At 41.1% G+C, this 22255-nt stretch overlaps 1 long non-coding RNA gene and 5 other non-coding genes across 6 annotated transcripts in view; all 6 read left to right on the forward strand.

Moving 5' to 3' along the window:
- Positions 1–22255, forward strand: part of LOC111483800 — a 371642-nt gene that overhangs the window by 77456 nt on the left and 271931 nt on the right. The gene's annotated exons all lie outside the window — the stretch shown is intronic.
- On the forward strand, positions 17542–17624 carry TRNAL-CAA. Its single transcript has one exon. It is a non-coding gene; the product is annotated as a tRNA-Leu (tRNA).
- On the forward strand, positions 18448–18530 carry TRNAL-CAA. The gene has a single exon. It is a non-coding gene; the product is annotated as a tRNA-Leu (tRNA).
- TRNAL-CAA lies at positions 19575–19658 on the forward strand. The gene has a single exon. It is a non-coding gene; the product is annotated as a tRNA-Leu (tRNA).
- TRNAL-CAA lies at positions 20545–20628 on the forward strand. The gene has a single exon. It is a non-coding gene; the product is annotated as a tRNA-Leu (tRNA).
- Positions 21518–21601, forward strand: TRNAL-CAA. Its single transcript has one exon. It is a non-coding gene; the product is annotated as a tRNA-Leu (tRNA).

The raw sequence follows: 22255 nt of genomic DNA on the forward strand, positions 1-22255 counted from the left end.
TTGTTCTAGGTTCTGGTCTGTCTTGACCACGTCGCTCACTGCCAGAAAGTGTTCTCGTTGAAGACAACGTCGCGCGACACGTGAGCTCTTTCCCCCACAGGATCATAGAGCCTTTATGTCTTGCTCCCAGGTTCGTAGCCGATGAAGACGACCTTCAACCCCTTGAGATTGAGCTTGGCAAGGTGGGGATGTGTGATCTTCATGTACGCGGCGTAGTTGAGCCTCATGAAACAATGAAATCGAGTCGATGACATGTTGAAGTCCAGCCGAGAATCGTTGAGTTGAGTCGAGATTACACGCACGCATGCGCAGAGGACAACACGGCTGTCAGGTCACAAACTTAGGTTCTTGGTCGCGTGTATGAGTTGCTTGACATTAGACTAAAAACAAATGGTTTTGTGTTTAGGCCGTAATTTCTAGGAAATTGGAGGGCTGCAGATTGGGCTTGGAACTTGTGGGCCGAAGATGGAGCCGTGGGTTTGAAACATGAATACGAATCCGAATAACAGGCCTGTCAACCCATCTTCTTCACCCGTAAACAAATCGAAAATCCTTGCGATTCCATTCTCTATTTTCCGGCGAGAATACTAATGATTCTAATGACATTCTTTCATGCTTGCACAAGGTTTGCCTTCCGGAGATTAATACAACACTTTCGAAATACCCTTATGTTTTTAACCTCAAAAATGCGCAAAGAAGAAACCCACAATTTTCTTCTCAAACCCCTTGTTGGTTTTCACAGAATTTCGGTGAGAGGAAATTGGGAAAATGCGTAACAAAAAGAAGAGAGAAAAATAACTCTGACTGCGTTAAGGTTGTTTTATTTTCTCAACAAATATCCTATTTAAAGTAAAAAGGATTCTAAAATTGGCTGAGAGTGGCCAACTAAATCTGTGCCACTCCCTACAAAATTTCAGTCTAAAACTATGGTGATCCATTCGACATGATTTGTCAAATGGTCAAACTGACGATTTTCTGAAATCGTGTGAATAAGAAAAACGGTAAAACTCAGGTTTTATCTAACAATCTCCTCCTAAAACCTGTAGTATATCTACCTTACTATTTGAACTCCGATCTTTGAGCGTAGTTCTTCAAATTTCACCCGCGCCAGGGACTTGGTGAAGATGTCTCCAAGTTGTTCTTCTGTTCGGATGTAATCAATTTTGATGAGCCCTCGATCTGCACATTCTCGAATGTAGTGGAATCTGATTTCTATGTGCTTGCTTCGTTCATGCAAAACTGGATTTTTGAACAGGGAGATCGTAGCTTTGTTGTCTACGTATAGCATTGGTGGATCACTTTCTCTCCCGATGAGTTCTTCCATTAGTCGCGCAAGCCAGATCCCTTGTGTTGCTGCCATCGAAGCGGCGATGTATTCTGCTTCACAGGAAGACAAAGCAACTACCTTCTGTTTTGTTGATTGCCAGCAGATTGCGCCGCCTGAGAGAAAGTAGATCATTCCGCTAGTGCTCTTACGATCATCAACGTCACCGGCCATGTCACTATCACTGTAGCCAACTAGCTTGAGTTTCTCCTTTCCGCTCCCTGCGTAGTATCTTACACCCCAGCCTCTGGTTCCGGCTACATAGCGCAGGATGCGCTTGACAGCCACTAAATGCTCCTCCCTAGGTGCTTCCATGAGCCGGCTCACATATCCAACAGAATAAGCAAGATCAGGACGAGAGTTTACCAGATAGCGCAGACTCCCGACAATGCTGCGGTAATTGGTGGAGTCGACTGTCGTCGTAGTGCCAGCCTTCCTTAGTTGGAGTCGGGCCTCCATTGGCGTCCTTGTAGGATTATTGTCCACAAGTCCAGTTGTGTCCAGCAGCTTCTTTGCGTATGCACTTTGGCAGATGGAGATGCCGGTAGAATTCTGTTGCACTTCGATGCCGAGATAGTAGCTGAGCACGCCGAGATCGCTCATCTCGAAGTTTTTCGACATCTCCTTTTTGAACCTTCCGAGGACTTCCATGTCACCTTCAGTGATTATGAGGTCGTCGACGTACACTCCCACGATTAGTCGCTTCTTGTCATGGCCGTGCGTGTACATGCCATGCTCAGAGGCGCAACGTTTGAATTTCAGTGACAGTAAGGTACTGTCGAGCTTCGCGTTCCAGGCTCGTGGAGCTTGTCGAAGTCCGTAGAGTGCCTTGTGCAGGCGTAATACTTTATTGGGGTTGTTGTTATCCAGGAAGCCAGGTGGTTGTCGGACATAAACAGTCTTCTTCAGCTCTCCGTTAAGGAAAGCAGACTTTACGTCCATATGGTGAACCTCCCAAGAGTAATGTGTTGCAATTGCAAGTAAGAAACGAACGGATTCTAACCTTGCCACTGGCGCAAATACCTCTTCGAAGTCCACTCCTTGCTTCTGGACGTAGCCCTTCGCCACCAGACAGGCCTTGTGTTTCACAACTTCTCCTTTTTCGTTGCGCTTCAGTTTGAAGACCCATTTGAGCCCTATGGCTTGGTGTCCCGGCGGCATATCCTTCAGACTCCACGTCTGATTTTCGGTGATGGATGTCATCTCCTCCTGCATTGCCTTCAGCCAGCACGGGTTCTTTTCTACTTCGGCGAAGGTGTTCTGTTCATCTGCACTGATGGCATGTAGTTCGGCCACTTCTTCGAGCTCGCGCACTACCAGTCTAGGTGGTTCACCTCCTCCTACTAGGTCGTCCATCCTCCGGTACCTGGCCTCCAGATCAGTATCGTGATCGGCATCCAGCGTCGAATCCGCAGTCCGTGGTGTTGCGAATTCGACTGGTTCAGGGGTTGCACCTGCTGGCGGTGGTGACGGCTGCTGATGCTGGGCTCCTCCTTCTTCCGGCTCGGTGACGAGGTACTTCACCGTAAATTGATTTGGATTATGGTCTGCCTCGATCACGTCATTCCACTGCCAGAAGGTGCTTTCGTCGAAGACGACGTCGCGAGACACGTGAGCTCGCCCCCCTACAGGATCATATAGTCTGTACGCCTTGCTCTCGGGTTCATAGCCGATAAAAACGACCTTCAGCCCCCTAGGATCGAGCTTGGCGAGGTGGGGACGTGTTACCTTCATGTATGCGACGCAGCCGAACACGCGAAAATGATGTACCGCTGGTTTTTTGTTGTACCAGGCCTCATATGGTGTCTTCCCGTCAAGGCTTCGGGTTGGTGACCGATTGAGGAGATAGACGGCCGTCATTACTGCCTCTCCCTAGAATCTCCCGGGCATCCCGGCTGTCACCAACAATGACCTTGCTGTCTCGACGATGGTCTGATTCTGGCGCTCCACCACTCCATTCTGTTGGGGGGAGTAGGGCGCCGTTAGGTGCCGTTGTATGCCGTTTTCGTCACAGTACTTACCGAAACTTGTCGAGGTGAATTCTCCGCCTCGGTCTGTGCGCAGCACTCGCATCTTCTTCTCACATTCGGCCTCCGCTCGCGCTTTAATGCACTTAACCGCCTCTGCCGCCTCACTTTTCGCTTGCAGCAGGGTCAGCCACATGAAGCGGCTTTTGTCATCGACTAACAGGAGGAAGAGACTCTTACCGCCTGGGGTCGCCGGCTTGATGGGCCCGCAAATATCGCTGTGTACAAGCTCCAACGGCTCATCGGCTCGATAGGATGTTCGAGACGGAAAGGGTGTGCGCCTCTGTTTGCCGATGAGGCACCTGTCGCACAGCTTGTTCACGCCTTTGATTGCTGGCAAACCGTGCACTAACTCCTCCTTCTGTAGTTTTTCTAGAGCAGGAAAGTTTAAATGCCCGTACCTTGCGTGCCACCTCCAAGATACCTCTTCGGTCTTGGCCGAGAGACTGACAGGTTGCTCTATCTGTAACTCCAGGATGTAAAGACGGTTTGTCGTGCGCCTTGCCTGTGTGAGCAGCCGTCGTTGATTATCGCAAATTTTGAGTAATCTGCGCTCGATGGAGATGAAACAGCCTGTCTCATCGAGTTGACCCAGGCTCACAAGGTTAGCCTTGAGCCTCGGGATGAAGTAGACGTCGGTCAGCTTGCGATGCTCGCCTCCCTTGCTGGCGAATAGAGGATGGTGCTGCGTCCTTCGATCTCGACGACGGATCCGTCGCCGAATTTCACCGTCCCGCGGATCCCCGAGTCGAGTTCGGAGAATGCAGATCTAGCCCCGGTCATATGGTTTGTTGCCCCTGTGTCTAGGATCCATCGCTGGTCCTTGTGTTGCTCGTCCCGCTCGCTGATCTGAGCGAACACTCGCTCCTCCTCCAGTTGAATTGGCTCCCTAGCTGGTGCCACCTTTGCTACGCCCAGCTGGAGCTCTTTCTCGAGTTCAACTTCGTTGTTGATTACCTCCATTTCCGTGGATTTGGAATCGACAATGGGGACACATGCACTTACCATGAAGAGAGCTGGCTCGTCCTCCTCAGATTGAGCCACATGGGCCTTTTCGGCCTTCTCCTTGTTCCTAAGCTTGCTCCAGCAATTCCTGCTTAGGTGTCCTCTCTTCCCACAGTTCGAGCAGATTGGCCTGCCATTGGTCGACTCCTTCTTTTGATTCCCATCTTTCCCGCGCATGCGCCCGTGGGAGATCCATGGCTTCTTACCGTCTTTGCGGCTGGAGGAGGACCTGTTGCTCTCGCCGGAGTTGTCACGGAACTTTAGACGTGCAAGCCATTCCTCCTCAGTGAGGAGTAGACGACCCCCCTTGTCGACAGTTGAAATGGTATTTTTCTTCTGCTGCTCGACGTTACGCAGTCTTCTGCTGCTCGAAGTTACGCGGTCTTCCAGTCACCTCTTCTACCGTTAGGTCGTTCACGTCAAGCAATGTCTCGATTGAAATCGCAACTTGCTCGAGGTGATCAGGGACACAACCTGCAGCATCTTCTTCACGATTTCTGTCTCGCTAATGCTTCACGATTTCTGTCTCGCTGATGCTGCCACCGAGTGTGGTGATGTTGTTGGCGAGCCCCGAGATCCGCATTGAAAAATCATCGACGGATTCACCATCCTTAAAAGTGGATCTCCGAGAGCTCCTTCCGCAACTGCTCGATGTTGGATTCCCGCACTCGCTGTACACCGACCCGACGCGATTTGATTCCCTCCCAGGCCGATCGCGCGGTGCACTTGGTGGAGATAGATGCCAGCATCTCCCCTCTGGGGGCACAGATCGTTTCTCCTTCCTCTGGCTCAACAGCAGTCCATAACCCTTGCGCCTGTAGGTTGACGCGCATCAACAAGATCCATTCGTTATAATTGGACTTTGTCAATATTGGATACTGAACAACGACAATCGTTGTCTCCCTGATCACTCGCTCAACGATAACTTTGACGCCCGTCATCACGGCGTCGGCCTCTTCGTGGCGGCGGTGATGGACATCAGGTGCGCTTGGTGGAGAGAGATGTCAGCATCTCCCCTCTGGGGGCACAGATCGTTTCTCCTTCCTCTGGCTCAACAGCATGCCATAACCCTTGCGCCTGTAGGTTGACGCGCATCAACAAGATCCATTCGTTATAATTGGACTTTGTCAATATTGGATACTGAACAACGGCAATCGTGTTACGATAACTTTGACGCCCGTCATCACGGCGTCGGCCTCTTCGTGGCGACGATGATGGAGATGTTGCCACACGGCGACAACGTGGAGGAGTGAGTGAGCCTGCCCGAGATGGGCCCCACAATGTGTGTGTTTTTACACTTCGCATTTTCTTCTACTCGAACCTATGACCTTAGTGATGTTAGGTCAAAGCTCTAACCACTTGAGCTATTCAACTTGTTTGTTGATAGGTTGGCTCCTCTGCAATGATATACACCGATCGTAAAAAGGATTCTGAGAGTGGCCAACTAAATCTGTGTCACTCCGTACAAAATTTCAGTCTAAAACTATGGTGATCCATTCGACCTGATTTGTCAAATGGTCAAACTGACGATTTTCTGAAATCGTGTGAATAAGAAAAACGGTAAAACTCAGGTTTTATCTAACACCCCTCTCTATTTTCTTTCTCGATCTCGGTTGAAAAATACAGAAAACAAAACGATCGAATAACAGTTGGGAGGTTTGAGCATAGAAAAATTTAAAGGGGTTGGGGAATAGTTTTGAATATGAAATAAATGCCTAGCCGAAAATTATGTGATTTCCGCTGAGATTAAATGCTATTTTTTTTTTCAAAATCGAATAGTTACAGTCATAACTTCTCATAAAAACTCAGATCGGCTTGGTTCCTTCACCAAAATCGTATAGCTTTGCTCCGTCTATAAAAATACATTTTTCTTAAAATTTTAAATCAATTACATAAAAATATATTCACAACTAAAATTGGACGATTACATGTTCTTATCGTAACATGGGGCTCCACTGGTATACCAACTTTCAGCTTGAATCTTTTCAAAGTTTTTTCATAAAACTTGCGTAGCATCACTTTTAGATCCACACTTAAAAAAACTCAGATCAAAACTCCCAAATAATCTAACATGAAAAAAGTAAAAAAAAAGGTTTGGAACAGGCATACGCCCATGAACAAAAAGTCCTAGACAAGCATGACCAGGATATCTAACATGCGTCCATTGGCAACACGCCTTGAACAAGTATGACCCCTCACTTAATTGGCTGACGTCTTTGACAATCGACTCTTAACAAACTCAGTCTCATTGGATGAGGTTGACTTCAAGTCCATGGATGCACTTCCCACTCATCTTAGTATTAACAGTTCTCTTCCAATATGATAGGAACTATTGAAACCCACTTCTCGATTTGTTGACTCTTCGCGTCCTCTTAGTTGGTGTCTGTTCTACTTTCTTGGCATGGAAATTTTTCGTCTTTGCGTGAGGTCATACCACCTCCTTGTGCTTGATGTCTTTTTGGTTGAGATAGTAACGTTTCAAGTTACTAACGTGAACAAAAGGGATAGTCTGCATATATGAGAGTAGTTGAATCCTATACGATACCTTCTCAACCTTGTGGATAACTTCGACTAGTCGATAGTATTTTCGCCCTAGTCTTTGGTTCTTGTTGCTTTGAACTCGGAGTTGGTTCTTTGTAACTTTACGAGTCAAGACGTGTTTAATAAGGATTTTGTATTAATTATTGAGTCTTTGTAACTCCTGAAGTCATTTTTTACCTTATTTAAGGCATTTAAGGTCGGTAAGACTCTTATTTATCACATTTTAGTTAGTTTCAGGGCGTATATTGGAATTAATCGTCTTGTTTAGCAAGGTTAAGATGCTTATATGACCTAAGAATGTCATATGAATTGATATATGTGAGAATTAAGCATTGGAATATATTTTTGAGGTGACTTTCGAACAATTAGTAACTTCGGCAAAGGCCATTACGATTTTAGTTGCTAATTGATTGATGTATAATGGTGCATGTCATGTGGCTCTTGCATGTACCATTTTAATTATGTGATGCTTATATGTTCTTTGTATTGTCATTGATGCATATTATGTATGCATGTGATGTCCATTACACTATATTATGAATGAAATGAAATGTCATGTGCGAAATGTTATGTCTTACCATGTAAAGTTATGTGATGGATTACGTGAAGTTTTTCATGTATACATGATGCAAAAATGAAATATGTTATGAACGAAAGGAGAAAGGAAATGAAATAAATGTTATGTTATGAATGAAAAGCATGGGACCTCATGCTTGTATGTATGTCATGTGCATCGGGATATCTTCCTATTATGTTATACTAGTACAGATGCATATCTTTGATACTTATAGTTGTCATGATATCACGCGGGCCTTTTCTTTTCTAATGCGTTTGTTGACGTGTAATGTGTGGTGTCCGATCAAGTTAGCCCAAAGAATACGTATACAAGCATACCTGGTGGGTCATTGATGCACGACGGGCTGGTGTTCATTGATGCCTAGGGAATACGTATGCGTTTTATAGACCTTTACATACATTGTTCTTATTAAAAGCTATTAAAAGTGGTATTTTTTGTAGGGTTTGTTCTTGGTCCTGAGTGGTGACGGGCTAACAGCTGCACGACGTGGATTGAGGTGAAGCTATGCAAGGCTAGATTGAAGTTTGGGCATGCGCTGACACGTGTTGGGCTAAGAAGATGATGGGTCATGGAAGTTGGGCTTGGGTCAAGTTGGCTGAGGGCGTGTCTAAGGGCTAAAATACTAGTGGATTTGGATTTTCGAACCTAGCTTCAGATACGAACCTATGGTTTGGGTTGTGCTAATTTCCGAGGCTGAGGTTCAGTTTTAAGCTTAAATTTCAACTATTTCAACGCTTTCCTTAGTTTTTTGCATTTGCTTTTAGTTTTTGGACCTATTTCAAGTCGATTTTGGCTAAGTTTTAATTATTCTTGCATAGTAATTTACTAAAACATTAGCCAACTTTTATATTTAGTTTTATTTTTTTTCATAATTATCAATATTTCTCTAACCCGAAGATTGAAAATACAGTCAAGTCAACCATTAGAGTAGACGTGTCATAATTTTGATATCAAAGTTCTAATCCAAAGATCTAAATTCCTATAACATGTAGACCGTACTCCATAGTCAATTTCTAATCTTAAATTAACATCACATTAACACATGCTCAATTCTTGAAATTTTATTTTCTAGTTTAAAACCTAAGCTATTCGATATGAGATCTAAAATAAGTGCATGGGATTTACACCGTTGACGAAGAGGAAGGTTTGAGAACAAGACTTTACTGCATTGGGTCCTTTCATGTCCATCTATTCCCCCTTGTGTTGAAACATTGTTTCTCGTGACCCACACATGGCCGGTCAACTATTCTAAATCTTGCGACAAATGATTTTATGATAAATGAAAATGTAAAATATTTGCATAAATATGAGAATCAATATTTGGTTTACACACCCTTACAAGAATGCTTCATTCTCCTCAAATCAATAATAGTATTGGGGGGCTTAGGTTGAAAGTTCATTAGTTTACCCATATAAAAACTTGGTAGATTTGAACTTTTCAAAGTTAAGTCATGGAAGAAAAGTACCATTGTGGACATCAATTGAACTCACTGAGTTTTGGAGTTTTAGAAGGGTGAAAACATGATTTTTAAAACTTCAAATTTTGAGAATATATCAAAGTTCTAGTTAGTTCTCTAACATGCCACGTCACAAAACCAAGTTGATTGGAGATTTCTACTAGGGAGAAGAACAAACATCGTTATAAGTTATGGCTTCATTCCCATCGTTAGAAGAAGGGTTTGATGACCTCCGACCTTGTGGTTAATAGCCACACACTCTAACCAACTGAGCTATTCCAGCCAATCATTTGTTACAATCCAAGTCCACCACTAGTTGATATTGAATAGTTTCGTTCCTTACGTATCGCTGTCAGCCTCACGGTTTTAAACAGCATCTACTAAGGAGAGGTTTTCAGACCCCTGTAAGAAATGTTTCTTCACCTCTCTAATCGACGTGTGATCTATTTATCCAACCTTTCTGAGAGCCAAGCATCCTCACTGGCACATTGCCTAGTGACTTGCTCTGATATCATTTGTAATAGTCCAAGCGCATGTTGCATTAGATACTGGCATCAACCTCACAGATAGTGGATAATATCTACTATCGTCGTGGGCTTGGGTCAAAAGCATCATTAATTTATCAAATGATAATAAGAAATTTGTAGATTTTTACTTTTCAAACAGAAGGAAAAATATGGAACCTCGTTTCTAAACTCGTGATTTGAATATCAAATGATAATAAGAAATTTGTAGATTTTAACTTCTCAAAGTGATATGGAATCAACCAAAGGAAAAGTATGGAACCTCGTTTCTAAACTCATGATTCGAATCACTCCACAAGAGCTTTGATCAATACCGCTTAAATAACTCTAACATGCTCTCATCAAACCTAAAAAATAGAAATTCTATTTTTTTTAATTCCAAAATGTGATCTCATCAAAGAAAAGAAGGCTTATATAGTCTTTACACAAAAGAAGTTGGTGGGTACAATCTAACCTTAACTCCTAAATTAAAAACTAGCTTAAATATCACAAACAAATATTTAAATTATAATTAAATAGTGCAATGAATGAAATGTGCTTATTAGTCATCCTTGGACTAGTTCCTGAATTTCTAGTCCATGAATTGAGCGGAGTTCATTAAATGCAACTTAAAGTGCATTTAATGCATCTCTTTCTTGATGCTCAACTTTGCACAACATATAAGAGAGGTCTCCAACGATTTCTAGAATTTCCTTTGATGAGCTCACCATCGGTTGAATATAAGTTACAAGGTTTGTTGTAGCTTCTTGGCTCTCGTCCTTGTAATTGGACCTTGGGATATGAAAATTCTTTGGTCGTGGTTCATATCATTCTCCCCCTCTTGAGAAGAATTCGTCCTTGAATCCCAGCCATCACCTACATCAAAAGGACTCAAATCAACAACATTAAAAGTTGCACTAACACCATACTTACTTGGTAAATCAATTTTATAAGCATTGTCGTTGATACGCTCAAGAACTTGAAAAGGTCAACCTCCTCATGGTAAAAGCTTAGATTTTCTTTGAGTAGAAAATCTTTCTTTTTGGAAATGCACCCAAACCCTTATCTCCTGGCTTGAAGATGACAATCTTGCGTCCTTTATTAATTTGGGTGGCAACCTTGGAATTTTGCTTCTCAATTTGTTCTTTTACTTGCTTGTGCAGTTTATGAACAAACTCAACCCTGGCATTTGCATCTAAATTTACAAACTCTTTTGACGGCATAGGTAACAAGTCAATGGGGGTTAAGGGATTAAAGCCATAAACAGTTTCAAAAGGTGTGCATTTAGTAGTGCTATGAAACCATATTATATGCAAATTCTATAAATGGCAAACAATGCTCCCAAGTTATAAGATTCTTATCAATAATAGCCCTAACCAGAATAGTCATGGTTCTGTTAACAACTTCAGTTTGTCCATACATTTGAGAATGACAAGTAATTGAATATACTAGCTTAGTTCCTAACTTACCCCATAAAACACGCCAAAAATGGCTTAAAAATTTTACATCACGATCACTAACAATGCTTTTAGGAATGCCATGCCATGCAATCATACAACTTCACTAAAGAACAAGTTAGCAATATGTTTTGCATCATCAGTTTTGTGACAAGGAATACAATGAGCCATTTTACTAAATCGATCAACCACAACAGAGATGCTATCATATCCTTTCCTAGTCCTAGGTAAACATAAAACAAAATCAATTGATATATCAATCCAAAGACTATTAGGAACACGTAATGGGGAGTATAAACCATGTGGTTGAAACCTAGACTTAGCTTGTTTACATGCTAAACAACGAGCACAAACTTTATTAACATCATGTCTTATTTTAGGCCATTTTTTTTTTCAAAGAGCATAACATAAGTTTTAGAAACTCCATGGTGTGCCATTAAACTACCTCCATGAGCATCCCTCACAAGTAGCTCACGTATGGAAAAAGATGGTAAGCAAAGTTTGCCTTTCCGGACCAAAAATCCATCTAACAAAAAGTAATTATCCACAATGAGTCATTTTTCACAAGATTCAACAAAAGGAGCAAAGAACATGTCATGTTGATACAACTCCTTTATGTGTTCAAAACCCAACAAATTAGCATTCAAAGTATTGAGAAGGACATACCTTTGTGATAAAGCATCTGCAACAATGTTCTCCTTACCTTGTTTATATTTGATGACGTAAGGGAATGTTTCAATAAATTCTGACCACTTAGCATGTCGTCTATTGAGTTGCTTTGTGCTCTCAAATGCTTTTAAACTTTCATGAATCATATGAATAACGAACTCCTTATGCCAAAGGTAATGTTGCCATGTTTGCAATGCACGAACCAAAGCATAAAGCTCTTTGTTATAAGTTGGATACCTCAAAGATACATCAGTCAACTTCTCACTAAAGAACGTTAAAATTCTTAGATTTTGCATTAATAGAGCACCTATCCCTACTCCACTAGCATCACCTTCCGTTTCAAAAGTTGACTGAAAATTAAGTAATGCAAGAAAAGGAGTAGAACTCAATTTTTCTTTCAAAGTGTTGAAAGCAAGTTCTTGATCTTTTTCCCATATAAAGAATACTGAAAATTCTTAATGAACCTACGGTAGAAACTTGCAAGACTATGAAAAATACTTACCTCACTTACACTTTGAGGTATAGGTCAATCTTTTATAGCCTTCACTTTTTCCTCATCAACCTCAACACCAACACCATTAGATGAAACTACAAACCCAAGAAAGTTAACTTTTTCCATGCAAAAGCTACATTTCTTTAAATTTACATACAAATATTCGTTTCTTAAAGTAGTCAAAACATTGTGTACATGAGTAATGTGATCATCTAAAAATTTAGAGTAAACAAGGATGTCATCAAAGTAAACAACTACAAACTTACCTCAGTATTCTCGTTAGACATGGTTCATTAGTCTCATGAAGGTACGTGGTGCATTAGTTAATCTAAAAGGCATAACCAACCATTCATAAAAAGCATACTTTGTTTTAAAAGCTGTTTTCCACTCATCCCAATATGCATGCGAATTTGATGATAACCCAATTTTAAATTAATCTTAGTAAAAAGACGACATCCATGCAACTCATCAAGCATATCATCTAATCTAGGAATTGGATGCCTATACTTTATAGTTATCTTGTTTATAGCCCTAAAATCAACACACATACGCCAAGAATCATCTTTCTTAGGTGCAAGAATAACTGGAACAGAACAAGGACTCAAACATTCACGTACATACCCTTTAGCAAGGAGTTCATTTACTTGCCTTTGTATCTCTTTGGCTTCCTTTGGATTAGTTCTGTTGGTCGGTTTGGAATGGGCGCGCCAGGAATGAAGTCAATCTTGTGTTCAATCCCTCTAAGTGGTGGAAAACTACTAGGCATCTCCTCGGAAAAGAAATCTTCAAACTCTTGCAAAAGCACAACCAAATCACTAGGCAAAGAAGGATTCAGCGTGTTAGTAAAGTAACAAGACCCCTTGCACATAAGTACAAGAATAGTCTGGTTAGAGAGCAAAACATTCCTAGCCTCACTTGATCTAATATACAAGCTTACAAATTTGACTTTTCTCTCTTTTTGTTTCTCTAGGCAGGGTGCTACTCTTGCTTTTCACTCAAGCTCTTTTTTTCACTTGATTCTTTTTCAATATCTGCTTTTGCATCAGCCTCTTGCCTTTTCTTTTCAAGTTTGCAATGATCAATAAGTACATCTTTTGGAGACAATGGAACAAAAGTAGTTTTTCTACCACTGTGAGTAAAAGAGTATCGATTTGCATACCCATCATACATTACCCGATGATCAAATTGCCAAGGCCTCCCCAGTAGTAAATCTCCAACATGCATGGATACAACATCACATAAAACATCATCAACATATTTTCCAATAGTAAAAGAAACAAGAGCTTGTTGAGTTACCTGTACTTCCCCACGATCACTCAACCATTGAAGCTTGTAGGGTCTTGAATGTGGTTGTGTCTTTAAATTAAATCCTTTGACTAGAATGGAACTCACAACATTGGTGCAACTACCGCTATTAATGACAACACTACAAGGTACTGATTGAACAAGACACCGAGTTTGAAATAAGTTCTCTCTATGGTCTAAGTCGTCCTCCTTAATGTGGGTGTTTAGAGCTCATCGAGTAACCATAGATATATGTGTAGGGTCCTCTTCACTAAACTCCTCACTCTCATCATTTTCCTCATTTATGTCTCATGTGCCTCGTCATCTCTAACAATTTCTCCCTCCTTGATGGTCATAATTCTTGTATTTGGGCAATCTCTACTATAGTGTCTACCCCTTGACATCTCCAACACTTCAAATTCCTATTTCGAACATTAGACTTTTCTACTTTTTCTTTCCCTGTTCTAGAACTCTCACCTTTCTCAAATTTAGCTTGAGGCTTCTCATTAATCTCTTGATTTCTATGCTTATAATCAATGTTCTTACTATCTTTTTTTCATGTAGAAGTAGAATTGGAATAAGTTTAAGAAGAATACCATTGAGACCTTCGTTGGATTTGCCTCTCGATCTTAATTACAGTGTGCAACAACTCCTCGATATTAGAATAAGTCTGTAAATAAGTCTTGTCTGCAATCTCTATGTTTAACCCATTAAGAAACCGCGCCATGAGAGTCTCCATGTTCTCATCGAGATCAAGTCGATCCATCAATGTATCCATCTCCGTGTAATAATCCTCCATAGATTTGCGTCCTTGTTTCAATGCTTGAAGCTTTTGCGCCATGTCTCGTTAAAAATAATGTGTAACAAAATGCTTCCGCATGGACTCTTTGAACTTGTACCATGAATCAATTGGTTGCTTCAAGATTTCTTCTCCTACTTGACATCAATTTATCCTACCCAATATGAGCATATTATTTGAATTGAGCAATACATAGCAGTACCTTCTTTTCATCACTAAAATTATGACAGTTGAACACCAACTACACCGTTTTCTCCCATTCAAGGTACTCCTCTGGATCGGTTTTTCCATAAAACTTGGGAGTTTTAATTTCATGCTCCCCACGTTACGATCAATTCTATCAATCATAAAGAACTTGTTGTGGTAAATTATGATACCTTCTTCCACGGCCTATCACTCGCATCAAGCCACGACCAACCGCATGTGGATTATCCTCGTGTTGATCAGAATTGTCTTCCTCATATTGATCCGTAGATTGGGCAGGCAATGGAATCCTCTCTCGAGCTTGATTTTGAATCTCCAATCTGCCTATTCAATTGGTCAACTCTTCTATTCCTCGAATTAGTCTTTCCATGGTTCGTTGTTGTGCTTCTCTCAATCGTGCATCAACAATGTTAAGATTGTCGTCTGGATTTTCCATGCTACAAAAGAAAGTTGAAAAAAAAAAAGACCTCACAAGCACTCCCTCATCCCTCAAGTGTGTTCACTCGTAAATGTAGTTCACTCGTGTTTAACACTCAACAATCTTGAATCAATGCATTACTCCCTTACAATCTCGCCCTCACAATTGAGCACATACAAACACACTAAAAAAAACACGACGTCAGTGTGGATAAAACGCGAGCCAAAGTGGATAAAATCTACTACCGTTGTGGGCTTTGGGATGAAAGCATCATTATTTATAAAAAATGATAAGGACTTCCTACCATGGTGGATATTTGTAAGTTCGAGTTAGTTCTCTTACACGCCACGTCATAAACCGGAGTTGATTAAAAATATATACTAGAGAGAAGCACCAACACCTAATATAATAAGGTATGCTTCATTCACATCACTAGAAGGAGGGCTTGAACCTCCGACCTTGTGGTTAACAGCCACACACTCTAACAAAATGAGCTACTCCAACCAATCATTAGTAGTTAGGAAGGGCGAGTGGTCTAAGGCGCCAGGCTCAAGTTCGAGTCCTCGTAGGAGGGTGTGGGTTCAAATACCACTTCTAACCTCTCATGTTATTGTGAGGAAAAATGCGAGCCAAACTGGATAAAATCTACTACTACCGTTGTTTCGTGTCAAAACATTCTAGCCACTCATTTGTTACAATCCATGATCACCATTCATCTAAGAAGAGGTTTTTGCCGCTTGTTAGGATTGTTTCGTTCGTCTCTCAAACAGTTAGTAGATATTATCATTAGCCTCACAGTTGCGTCTTCTATGGAGACATTTACACACTCATATACGGAATGCTAGACTCAAGTTTTGGTCCTCGTAAGAGGGGGCGGCGTGGGTTCAAATACCACTTTTGATATCTCATGTTATTGTGAGGAAAAATAGGGGTTCAAATACCACTTTTGATATCTCATGTTATTGTGAGGAAAAATAGGAGCCAAAGTGGATAGAATCTATTACTGGCTGTGGTGGCCTTTGGTCAAAAGCAGCATTGATACTAGTTGACTCACGCCACATGCTAGTGTTTTTTAAAAGTGTCATCAAAACATGATTTTTGAGAATATTTGTAAAGTACGAGTTAGTTATCTTACACATCACAAACCGAAGTTGATTGAAAATATATATACTAGAGAGAAGCACCAACACCCATTATAATAATGGTATGCTTCATTCACATCACACTAGAAAAGGAGGGCTTGAACCTCTAACCTTGTGGTTAAGAGCCACACGCACTAAGCAACTGAGCCATTCCAGCCACTCATTTGTTATTACCCAAGACCACCATTAGTTGATATTATCTGCTATTGTTCTTTACGTATTGCAGTCACCCTCATGGTTTTAAACTGCATCATGTAAGGAGAGGTTTTCAAACCCTTGTAAGAAATGTTTCTTCACCTCTCCAATCGACATGGGATCTCACAATCCACCCCTTTAGAGGGCCAAATGTCCTCACTCGCGCATCGCTGGTGACTAGCTCGGATATCATTCGTAAAAGTCCTAGTGCATTGTTAGCCGACATTCTCCATTTTATCCCATTAGGTATTGTCGTCAGCCTCACAGTTTTAAAACGCGCCTATTAGAGAGAGGTTTTCGCCGCTTGTTAGGATTGTTTCGTTCGTCTCTCAAACAGTTAGTAGATATTATCTATTATAATCTGTGACGTATCGTTGTCAGCCTCACAGTTTTAAAACGCATCTACTATGGAGACATTTTCACACTCATATACGGAATGCTAAACTCCCCTTTCAAACCAATCCAAGAATACATCATTAGTAGTTAGGATGGCCGAGTGGTCTAAGGCGCTAGACTCAAGTTCTGGTCCTCGTAAGAGGGCGTGAGTTCAAATCAACTTCTAACATCAAATTGTGTTATTGAGAGGCAAAATGCGAGCCAAAGTGGATACAATCAACTATTGTTGTTGAGAGTGATATGATGGGTTTTGGGTCGAGAAAGTAGCTTGGATATTAGATATAGTTAGTTGACTCCGTGCCACGCTATATAATGCTTTTAAACATTGTTTTTTAGAACATCTGTAAGTACGAGTTTAGTTATCTTACACGCCACGTCACAAATCGAAGTTGATTGAAAATATTTACTAGAGTTAAGTTATCTTACACGCCACGTCACAAATCGAAGTTGATTGAAAATATTTACTAGAGAAAGCACCAAAACCCAATATAATTAAGGGCCACACGCTCTAACCAAGTGAGCGATTCCAACCACTCATTTGTTATTACCCAAGACCACCATTAGTTGATATTATCTGCTATTATTCTTTACGTATCGCAGTCACCCTCATGGTTTTAAACTGCATCATGTAAGGAGAGGTTTTCAAACCCTTGTAAGAAATGTTTCTTCACCTCTCCAATCGACATGGGATCTCACAATCCACCCCTTTTGAGGGCCAAGCGTACTCACTCGCGCATCGCCGGTGACTAGCTCGAATATCATTCATAAAAGTCCAAGCACATTGCTAGCAGACATTGTCCATTTTATCCCATTAAGTATTGTCGTCAGCCTCACAGTTTTAAATGAGCCTATTAGAGAGAGATTTTCGCCGCTTGTTAGGATTGTTTCGTTCGTCTCTCAAACAGTTAGTAGATATTATCTATTCTAATCTGAGACGTATCGTTGTCAGCCTCACAGTTTTAAAACGCGTCTACTATGGAGACATTTTCACACTCATATACGGAATGCTAAACTCCCCTCTCAAACAAATCCAAGAATACATCATTAGTAGTTAGGATGGTCGAGTGGTCTAAGACGCCAGACTCAAGTTCTGGTCCTCGTAAGAGGGCGTGAGTTCAAATCCACTTCTAACATCAAATTGTGTTATTGAGAGGCAAAATGCGAGCCAAAGTGGATACAATCAACTATTGTTGTTGAGAGTGATATGATGGGTTTTGGGTCGAGAAAGTAGCTTGGATATTAGATATAGTTAGTTGACTCCGTGCCACGCTATATAATGCTTTTAAACATTGTTTTTTAGAACATATGTAAGTACGAGTTTAGTTATCTTACACACCACGTCACAAATCGAAGTTGATTGAAAATATTTACTCGAGAAAGCACCAAAACCCAATATAATTAAGGGCCACACGCTCTAACCAAGTGAGCCATTCCAACCACTCATTTGTTATTACCCAAGACCACCATTAGTTGATATTATCTGCTATTATTCTTTACGTATCGCAGTCACCCTCATGGTTTTAAACTGCATCATGTAAGGAGAGGTTTTCAAACCCTTGTAAGAAATGTTTCTTCACCTCTCCAATCGACATGGGATCTCACAATCCACCCCTTTTGAGGGCCAAGCGTACTCACTCGCGCATCGCCGGTGACTAGCTCGAATATCATTCATAAAAGTCCAAGCACATTGCTAGCAGACATTGTCCATTTTATCCCATTAAGTATTGTCGTCAGCCTCACAGTTTTAAATGAGCCTATTAGAGAGAGATTTTCGCCGCTTGTTAGGATTGTTTCGTTCGTCTCTCAAACAGTTAGTAGATATTATCTATTCTAATCTGAGACGTATCGTTGTCAGCCTCACAGTTTTAAAACGCGTCTACTATGGAGACATTTTCACACTCATATACGGAATGCTAAACTCCCCTCTCAAACAAATCCAAGAATACATCATTAGTAGTTAGGATGGTCGAGTGGTCTAAGACGCCAGACTCAAGTTCTGGTCCTCGTAAGAGGGCGTGAGTTCAAATCCACTTCTAACATCAAATTGTGTTATTGAGAGGCAAAATGCGAGCCAAAGTGGATACAATCAACTATTGTTGTTGAGAGTGATATGATGGGTTTTGGGTCGAGAAAGTAGCTTGGATATTAGATATAGTTAGTTGACTCCGTGCCACGCTATAATGCTTTTAAACATTGATTTTTAGAACATCTGTAAGTACGAGTTTAGTTATCTTACACGCGATGTCACAAATCAAGTTGATTGAAAATATTTACTAGAGAGAAACACCAAAACCCAATATAATTAAGGGCCACACGCTCTAACCAACTGAGCCATTCCAACCACTCATTTGTTATTACCCAAGACTACCATTAGATTTGTTATTACCCAAGACCACCATTAGTTGATATTATCTGTTATTGCTCTTTCCGTATCGCGACGTCACAAATCGAAGTTGATTGAAAATATTTACTAGAGAGAAACACCAAAACCCAATATAATTAAGGGCCACACGCTCTAACCAACTGATCCATTCCAACCACTCATTTGTTATTACCCAAGACCACCATTAGATTTGTTATTACCCAAGACCACCATTAGTTGATATTATCTGTTATTGCTCTTTCCGTATCGCAGTCACCCTCAAGGTTTTAAACTGCATCATGTAAGGAGAGGTTTTCAAACCCTTGTAAGAAATGTTTCTTCACCTCTCCAATCGACATGGGATCTCACAATCCACCCCTTTTGATGGCCAAGCGTCCTCAGTTGTGCATCGCCGGTGACTAGCTCGGCTATCATTCGTAAAAGTCCTAGCGCATTGCTAGCAGACATTGTCCATTTTATCCCATTAGGTATTGTCGTCAGCCTCACAGTTTTAAATGCCTATTAGAGAGAGTTTTTCGTCGCTTGTTAGGATTGTTTCGTTCGTCTCTCAAATAGTTAGTAGATATTATCTATTCTAATCTGTGACGTATCGTTGTCAGCCTCACAGTTTTAAAACGCGTCTACTATGGAGACATTTTCACACTCATATACGGATTGCTAAACTCCACTATCAAACCAATCCAAGAATACATCATTAGAAGTTAGGATGGCCGAGTGGTCTAAGGCGCCAGACTCAAGTTCTGGTCCTCGTAAGAGGGCGTGGGTTCAAATCCCACTTCTAACATCAATTGTTATTGAGAGGCAACATGCGAGCCAAAGTGGATACAATCAACTATTTGTTGTGTGAGCGTGATATTGATGGGTTTTGGGACGAAAGTAGCTTGGATATTAGATATAGTTAGTTGACTCCATGCCACGCTATAATGCTTTTAAAAATTGTCAAAACATGATTTTTGAGAATATCTGTAAGTACGAGTTTAGTTATCTTAGATGCCACGTCACAAACCGAAGTTGATTGAAAATATTTACTGGAGCGAAGCACCAAAACCCATTATAATAATGGTATGCTTCATTTGCATTGCAAGAAAGAGAGCTTGAACCTCAAGCCTTATAATTAAGGGCCACACGCTCTAACCAACTGAGCCATTCCAACCACTCATTTGTTATTACCCAAGACCACCATTAGTTGATATTATCTGCTATTGTTCTTTACGTATCGCAGTCACCCTCAAGGTTTTAAACTGCATCATGTAAGGAGAGGTTTTCAAACCCTTGTAAGAAATGTTTCTTCACCTCTCCAATCGACATGGGATCTCACAATCCACCCCTTTTGAGGGCCAAGCGTCCTCAGTTGCGCATCGCCGGTGACTAGCTCGGCTATCATTCGTAAAAGTCCTAGCGCATTGCTAGCAGACATTGTCCATTTTATCCCATTAGGTATTGTCGTCAGCCTCACAGTTTTAAATGCCTATTAGAGAGAGTTTTTCGTCGCTTGTTAGGATTGTTTCGTTCGTCTCTCAAATAGTTAGTAGATATTATCTATTCTAATCTGTGACGTATCGTTGTCAGCCTCACAGTTTTAAAACGCGTCTACTATGGAGACATTTTCACACTCATATACGGATTGCTAAACTCCACTATCAAAACAATCCAAGAATACATCATTAGAAGTTAGGATGGCCGAGTGGTTTTAGACGCCAGACTCAAGTTTTGGTCCTCGTAAGAGGGCGTGGGTTCAAATCCCACTTCTAACATCCCACTTCTAACATCAATTGTTATTGAGAGGCAACATGTGAGCTAAAGTGGATACAATCAACTATTTGTTGTGTGAGCGTGATATTGATGGGTTTTGGGACGAAAGTAGCTTGGATATTAGATATAGTTAGTTGACTCCATGCCACGCTATAATGCTTTTAAAAATTGTCAAAACATGATTTTTGAGAATATCTGTAAGTACGAGTTTAGTTATCTTAGATGCCACGTCACAAACCGAAGTTGATTGAAAATATTTACTGGAGCAAAGCACCAAAACCCATTATAATAATGGTATGCTTCATTTGCATTGCAAGAAAGAGAGCTTGAACCTCAAGCCTTATACACGCTCTAACCAACTGAGCCATTCCAACCACTCATTGTTTATTACCCAAGACCACCATTAGTTGATATTATCTGCTATTGTTCTTTACGTATCGCAGTCACCCTCATGGTTTTAAACTGCATCATGTAAGGAGAGGTTTTCAAACCCTTGTAAGAAATGTTTCTTCACCTCTCTAATCGACATACGATCTCACAATCCACCCCTTTTGAGAGCCAAGCGTCCTCAGTTGCGCATCGCCGGTGACTAGCTCGGCTATCATTCTTAAAAGTCCTAGCGCATTGCTAGCAGACATTGTCCATTTTATCCCATTAGATATTGTCGTCAGCCTCACAGTTTTAAATGCCTATTAGAGAGAGTTTTTCGCCGCTTGTTAGGATTGTTTCGTTCGTCTCTCAAACAGTTAGTAGATATTATCTATTCTAATCTGTGACGTATCGTTGTCAGCCTCACAGTTTTAAAACGCGTCTACTATGGAGACATTTTCACACTCATATACGGAATGCTAAACTCCCCTCTCAAACCAATCCAAGAATACATCATTAGAAGTTAGGATGGCCGAGTGGTCTAAGGCGCCAGACTCAAGTTCTGGTCCTCGTAAGAGGGCGTGGGTTCAAATCCCACTTCTAACATCAATTGTTATTGTGAGGCAACATGCGAGCCAAAGTGGATACAATCAACTATTTGTTGTGTGAGCGTGATATTGATGGGTTTTGGGACGAAAGTAGCTTGGATATTAGATATAGTTAGTTGACTCCATGCCACGCTATAATGCTTTTAAAAATTGTCAAAACATGATTTTTGAGAATATCTGTAAGTACGAGTTTAGTTATCTTAGATGCCACGTCACAAACCGAAGTTGATTGAAAATATTTACTGGAGCAAAGCACCAAAACCCATTATAATAATGGTATGCTTCATTTGCATTGCAAGAAAGAACCAATAATGGTATGCTTCATTTGCATTCCAAGAAAGAACCTCAAGCCTTATAATTAAGGGCCACACGCTCTAACCAACTGAGCCATTCCAACCACTCATTTGTTATTACCCAAGACCACCATTAGTTGATATTATCTGCTATTGTTCTTTACGTATCGCAGTCACCCTCATGGTTTTAAACTGCATCATGTAAGGAGAGGTTTTCAAACCCTTGTAAGAAATGTTTCTTCACCTCTCTAATCGACATGGGATCTAACAATCCACCCCTTCTGAAAGCCAAGCGTCCTCAGTTGCGTATCGCCGGTGACTAGCTCGGCTATCATTCGTAAAAGTCCTAGCGCATTGCT

The sequence above is a fragment of the Cucurbita maxima genome, unplaced genomic scaffold (assembly GCF_002738345.1).
Source record: "Cucurbita maxima cultivar Rimu unplaced genomic scaffold, Cmax_1.0 Cma_Scf00009, whole genome shotgun sequence".
Lineage (NCBI taxonomy): Eukaryota > Viridiplantae > Streptophyta > Magnoliopsida > Cucurbitales > Cucurbitaceae > Cucurbita > Cucurbita maxima.